This window comes from Propithecus coquereli, unplaced genomic scaffold (genome assembly GCF_000956105.1).
Source record: "Propithecus coquereli isolate 6110/MARCELLA unplaced genomic scaffold, Pcoq_1.0 Scaffold76, whole genome shotgun sequence".
In the NCBI taxonomy this organism is placed as follows: domain Eukaryota; kingdom Metazoa; phylum Chordata; class Mammalia; order Primates; family Indriidae; genus Propithecus; species Propithecus coquereli.
In genome coordinates this window covers 5612470-5619394 of record NW_012153729.1, presented here as the reverse complement: position 1 = coordinate 5619394, position 6925 = coordinate 5612470, and the positions used below count along the sequence as shown (strand labels likewise).

The window sequence follows — 6925 nt, the reverse complement described above, 5'->3', positions numbered from 1 at the left end:
CCTTTTCAAAGCCCGTGTCTTACCACTTGAGGGTCTATGCTATTCCCATGCCAGTTTTCCCGACAGAGGGCTCGGGGACACATTCACTAATGTCCAGAGGAAACTGCCCTGACTTTTCTGACGGAGGGGGGGGTCTTTATAGGGCTGTCTACCAAATCAGAAAGCATCCTCCTTCCACGAGATCTCCCTGCCCCCACCTCCTCTCCTACTTCCCAGGACTGACCCATTGTTTGGGAAATTTGGCAGACATTGCACTGGTAAGAGGCTGTCTTTGGGAATGTTATTGGTCAGCATAGCTGTTGAAGCAGAAAACACAGGCCTTGAATATCAGAAACCTGGGCTCAAGTTAGGGTTGCCAGATAAAATAATGACTTACAAATCAGACTTTGCACCGACATACTTATCCCAAAACATCATTGGCTGTTTATCTGAAATTCATAGACAACCAGGCATCCTGTATTTTCATTTGCTAAATCAGCCACGTGCCTGGTTCAAGTCCCAACTCTAAAATTGTGGAGGCTCATGCAAACCTTTCAGAACCTCAGTTTTCTCCTTCCAGAAAATGAGGGTGCTGGTAACTGCCCGTACCCCTCATAGAAAAGTGAGTGGGTGTCAGAAGGGAGATGGTGTGTGAGCATGATTCGTAAGCCATGCAACGCTCTCCACATGTAAGGGATTAGTGCTATTGTTCACGGATAAAATGACATTTATGTGGAATCTTCCAAGAGCTCCAGGCTTTAGGCACAATTCCACCTCAGTCACTCTGACTTCTGCCTTCCCCAGTCGTATTCCGCCCTGCCTCAAGACTCTTCTCAGCCAGAAAGCGTGTCGGTGGGAAACTTGTGAATCTTTGAAACTTAGGGGGAGGTAAGCTAGTCTTTCAGAGTCTATCGGGCAAGCTGGGAAGCGCTGGCACACTCAAATTAGGCTTATTTCAGGAGAGTTGCATAAAGAGACCACTCACCAGGTTGTGGGTGAGGTGCTGGGAAGCTACAAGGGAACCTACAGGCCACCCCCAGTCCCAAATCACGGGTGGGACCCAGGACTACAGCAGGTGTCCTTACCTCCCCAGGCCTGACGCTGCAAATGGAGGGACAGGTCACCAGAACCTCCAGGCAGAGAAGGCTGGAGGGAGAGAGAGACCCCAAACAGGGTCAGGGAGGGTGCTGGGGGACCCACAGCTCCCAGCCTCGCTCTCCTGCACCTTCCATTCTCTTGCCTGGGCTTCTTATGGTCCAAACCCAATGGGAGTTCAGAGGGTACTGGGATGCGGTCCATATGGGGCAGCCCCCCAGTGGGATGTAGAGCAAGGTGGGGAGTGGGCAAGAGAGGCGCATGGAGCTGCAGCAGCCCGCGGGGCTCACCTGTGCTCTCTGATGTCGCTGTCCCTGTGGAAAGTCCTCCTCTCGTACCCAGGGCAGATAATACGCACTCCTCATCTCAACGTCCGTAAAGAGTGAAATTAGACCCAAAGAGGCTTGCTGCGAGCTTCCACCACAACAGGTGGGATTTTCCGGTGTGTCGTAGAATTTAAGACGTCTTTGACTTTCTGTTGCCTGCAACCTTTTAAGCCAACTAGAGCTGCATGAACAACAGCTGAGCTGGCTGAGCAGGCGCCACACTCCTAAACTGTCCTGTAGGCCTCACGGCAGCCCCATGATGTGGAATGCCGTCTCCCCATTCACAGGTAAACACACCCACGCATGAAGAGGTGAACGCACCTGCCGTGGAAGTGCCAGAGCTGGGATTCGAACCCAGGCCTGCCTGGTGTCACTGTGCACCCCTCTCTTAACCACTAAGCAGCCTTTGCCCAGGGTTCAGACACTGCATGACCCAGAGCGGGAGACCTCCAAACTCTGTGTGGGCCACAGACCAGGCAGGAAACTTTGTTTCGGAATAACAGTGTCCTCAGGTCAGCGAATGTTTTCCCTGGAGGGCGGGATAGTAAACACTTCAGCTCTGTGGGCCGCAGAGCCCCTGCCGCAGCGCAGAAGCAGCCATAGACGGTACGTAAACGAATGTGCGTGGCCGTGTTCCAATCCAGTTTTATTTATGGACTCTGAAATTTGAATTGCATATAATTTTCACATGTAATATCATTTTGGTTTTTATTTTTTCTGAATCACTTAAAAATGTAACAACCACGCTTGGCTCATGGGCCGTAGGGAAACAGTTCGCCCAACCCTAGTCTCGAGCGGCTTGTGGTGAAGTCCACACTTGCTGGAACCTCCGTGGGGTTCTGGAGTGACCCCCAGGTAAGGTAGGCAAGGGTAGCATGGGAGGCTGTATAGTGTCCCCCAGAATCGACATCTGCCTGGAACCTCAGAATGGGACTTTATTTGGAAGTAGGATCTTTGCAGACGTGATTAGTTAAGACGAGGTCATATTAGATCGGGTGGGCCCTGCGTCCAGTGACGGGTGATCTTATAAGAAGAGGAGAGAACACGTCGAGCCGCACACAGAAGAGGCCCTGTGAAGATAGGGGCAGAGGTCGGAGGGATGCAGCTACACGCTGAGAAATGCCCGGGATGGCCTGGAACCGTCTGGAGCTGGCAGCGGCAAGGTAGGACCTTCCCCTGGAGCCCACAGAGGGAGCGCGGCCCTGCCACACCTTAATTCTGGACTCGTAGCTCCCAGAACTGCCAGGGAATCCGTCTTTGTTGGTTTAAACCACTGGTTTGTGGTGATTTGTTACATCGGCCCTAGGGAAGGAATAAGAAGCTCTCCTTGGAGCTGGAATGTGCATCTTTTGTCTCTGGGAGTTTAGGTTCAATAAACTGGCAGAAGCTGGTGGGATCCCAGGACCAGGCACTGCTGGGACCTTGGACCTCCCTTCCGATCGCTTCTTCTTCCTCTCCCTTCCCCCAGCAGTCTTAGATTTCCGCAGAAAAGCGACAGCCGGCCCCGAATTAAATTGGCAACTATGAGATACTTGTTTTCCTGTTTCTTCCCAACCTCCCCCTCTTTTAAAATTGTTTCCACTCCTCACTAAGAGCCAAACAACAGTCATTCCCTGAGGTCAGGGAAACCTCTCACTGGCCTTCAACCTGCAAAATATTAACCACAGATGCTGGTGACCAGAACTCCGGGGCCCTGCCCCCTCTGTCTTGGCTCTGGGTAAAGGCAGAGGATCTTGGGAGCGCTGGGTGCGTTGGAGTCGGGGCACAGAGAGGGCACAGCCCGCCCGTTTGCAGATGGAGGCAGGACCCACTGCTTTCTGGGCCTGGCACAGAGCCTGGTACAGGGGAGGCAGGGCAGGCTCCTGTGCTGGTGCCTGGGCCCACACCACCCCGCTCTAGTCTGGGCATGCAGGGGAGAGGCCAGACTCCACATTCACCAGCTTCTGCTAGAACCCAACATTACAATGCTGGATGCTGGAAACCCACACTTCATCAGGGACACACATAAATACTAACAATAGCTCACCCTTAGACACTTTGCAAAGTCCTTTGCATAAATTAGTTCATTTACTCTTACAAAGGCAGGAGCAAGAGACACAGAGAGGCCAAGTCACCTGTGCAAGGTGACAGAGCTAGGGTCTTCAGGGACACCCCCGATGCCTGGGGTTTGTCCCAGCCAAAATATAAAGTGTCCAAGCTTGAAGAGGGCTCAGCTCCTCGGGGAGAAGGGACCTGCCCACATTCCTGCAGGAGGTCCAGAACAGCAAGACCCATTCCCTGACCCAGGGCCTGGCTGCTTTCTGTTCAATGGACTCTTCTATGGAGAAAATTATTGCTCCGGTTCGAGTGTTCTGGGATGACACAGAAATAGGGTTGGCAACCTTGGCATTGTTTACTTTCCTCGGCATTTGTCGTAAAGGTGTTTGGCCAATAGCGGGGAAGATCTGGGAAAGTTCTAGAAGATACAAATGGATGGAATTGGCAGGAGGTCAGGGAAGCCACCTCAGAAGTAGCCCCTGATGTAATTTCTTGGAAGGAGACCCATGGGGGAGGGGCAGAAGGAGGCTGGCGGCTGTGATGACCACATCTGTTTGCAGTTTTCCAGGCGGCCTCCCCGCCCCCGCCCTGTCCTTCCCTCTGCAATCAGCCTGTGCTTGTCCAGCCTCGTCCTGCCTGGGCCGGTCCTGCAGACTCTGGGTCCCTGAATCAGAGGCAGGGCTCCTTTCCTTGCCTTCTGCCTGCTCCAGGGCAGAGGTGGGGGCGGGGGTGGGATTGTCCAGGTCATGACATGATTTCACCTGCGGGGAACTTCCTGGGGTTTAGTCCCCAGGGAGCTTCCTCTGTGCGAAGTAGTGTGGGGAGGCACCTTCAGGGAGGGTGCTTGCCAAGGGAGAGGCAGCAAGGACAGGCATGAGAGGAACAGGCTGAGTGCAAGGGAAATGACAGTTCTGCACAGTGACGAGATGGCAATTGACAGTGGGCCCCAGGAGAGGGACACGTGGGAAGTGGGGTGGCCGGAGGGCTCGCCCTCCTCCTGCGAGGGGCGGCTCTCCCTGGCTGCTGCCGTGGGGAAATGAGTGCCCAGTTTTGTCAGGTTCTTCTGATGTTTCCAGAGCCAGAAATCAAGTTTTCTATGTAAATTCCCCGTATGCTCAAATACTAGCAACTAAAAATATATGTATTTTAAACACTATCGTGGCAGATTGTATCTTCTAAAAATGGCTGCAACATCTCCCATCTTACATGCCCGTGACACTCTTTCCATCAAGAGCTGGTGCAGACCCTCCCTTCCTCCCTCTCCTTGAACCTGGGGAGAGGGACTGGTGACTACAGGCAGGAGCAAGCCTAGGTCATTGTCATGGGTTGAATTGCGTCCTCCTGAAAGATGTTGAACTCTTACCCCCGGCACCTGTGAATGTGACTTTATTTGGAAATAGGGTCTTTACGGATGACCAAATTAAGATGAGGTCATGAGGGTGGGCTCTGCTCCAGTATGACCGGTGTCCTCATCAAGGAGGAATTTGGACACACAAACAGACATGTACAGAGAGAAGACAACGTGAAGACAGGGAGAAAGCAGGTGAAGATGGAAGACTGGAATGATGCATCTGTACTATAAGCCAAGGAATGCCTGAGGCAACCAGGAACTAGGCAAGAGGCATGGAACATGTTCCCCTTCACAGTCCTCAGAGGGACCCAACCTGCCGCCATGTTGATGTCGGACTTCTAGCCTCTAGAACTGTGAGACAATAGACCCTGCTGTTTAAGCCACCCAGTTTGTGGTTCTTTATTATGGTAGCTCTGGCAAACTAACACAGTCATAAAAGGTGATACAGTTTCCTGGTTCTCTCAGCACTCTCGAGCTTGGCACTTGGCCACCATCTTGTGAGGAAGCCCAACTATCTCACATGGAGAGACCATACATGAGTCTATGTCCTGGCTGACAGCCCAGCCGAGATCCCCGCTGACAACCAGCATCTACCATCAGACATGTGGGTGAAGATGATCCAGGTGATTCCAGCCACTGAGTCACCCCAGTGTTCAAGTCTTCCCGGCTGAGACCCATGACGTCATGAGCAGAAATAAGCCACGCTTTCTGTATGCTCTCCAAATTCCTGAGACCCATGGAGCCCAGAAGCATAATGAGAGGGTTGTTTTGGGAGGAGTTTGTTTTGCTGCAGTATAGTAATTGGAACGACTGTGTATGCCAAACAGAATGTACCTTCGGGCTGCCTCAGATCCGCAGGCAACCGGTCTGCCTTCGGACAAGATCAGCAAGCCTGCCTGTGGCTTCCACAGGTGAAAACGCTGCCCAACCTGGAGCCACACCTTCTCTGCGCCCTCTGGGAAAGGGGGAGTAGTGGTGAAATGAAAAAGGGGCAAAGGAGGGGGAGGAAATGAGGTAGGGTGCGGGTGGGGAAGGGGTGTGAACAAGGAGTCATCCTCACTAGCAAACATCCCCTTTCAGGAGCCCAGGTGCCAGGAGACACTATTTGCCAGGACACACACGCAGAGGCGGGAGCTCTGCAAAGCTTTTGGGTCCTGCAGCCCCTGCTGTGAAACTGAGACGAGTGCCTGGCGTCGTACGGAAACCGTACTGAGGGCTTAGTCTTCTCGTGATTAGAGCTGCGATTTTTCAGACAGTGTCCTGAAGCCTTGGGTCTCCCAGAGGTACCCCAAGAACTGCACTGAAAGAGGCAGAGCAGGTGGGCTCTGGAACCCTCACCCCACTTCACACACAGCAGGACCACCTGCATCTGTTTTATAGCACACGCAGTTTCACTTGGGAGGGTGCTGGGGGACAGGAATGGCCTGCTTACAGAAGTATTCAAATATTTCAAAATATCTGAAAATCAGCCATGCCGTCGAGCAAGCACTGGCCCGGGGTTAGGAGAGCTCATGTCTCATCCCAGATTCCGCCAGTAGTGGGCTGTGTGCCCTTGAACAAGTCACTTCGCCTCTCTGGATTTTGTTTTCTGTTCTGAAAAGCGAGTGGTTTAGGAGATCTCTAACATTGTATCATTCTCCCTAAAGTAGCCAGACTATTTGCTTGTAAAGAAGGAGAAACATTCTCTTCCGAAAGCTTTCGTGTAATTAGTTTATTACAGGCTCAATTACAAGGCCCCTGAGCCTCCTCACCCAACCTCTCTGTCCCTGTTGCCTCTTGGTGACCTCGGATGAGCAAAATTTTGCTTAGCTGGAGGACTCCGGGACATTACTCAGCCAGGCTGGCACTTGCTACTCAGAAACACCGCCAGCCTGGGCCTGGGGCAGTCTGCCCCTCTCTCCTCACTGCTAGCCGACCTAACACGTCTTTTGCCTTCCAACACAACTGTTTTCTGGACAGCAACTGGCTTGTGGAGGTGACGGACGGCTTGGAGAGTGGGGAAAGCTAGTGTCCTGTAGCATCAAGCCATCAGACCGGGAAGTGTAAATTAGCCTTGACATCAGACCAGGATGAGTTATTGTTATGACTCAAAGGCTTCCCAAGACAAACGGATGCGCACACACACACACACACACAC

At 52.6% G+C, this 6925-nt stretch overlaps 1 protein-coding gene across 1 annotated transcript in view; it reads left to right on the top strand.

The window, feature by feature from the left end:
• The first annotated feature begins 2545 nt into the window (after positions 1 to 2545).
• CDC42EP4 (CDC42 effector protein (Rho GTPase binding) 4) overlaps positions 2546 to 6925 on the top strand; it is a 30605-nt gene continuing 26225 nt past the window's right edge. The window contains exon 1 of the mRNA XM_012662365.1: positions 2546 to 2563. The gene's annotated coding sequence lies outside the window, so the exon portion shown is untranslated. The remainder of the gene's footprint in view (positions 2564 to 6925) is intronic.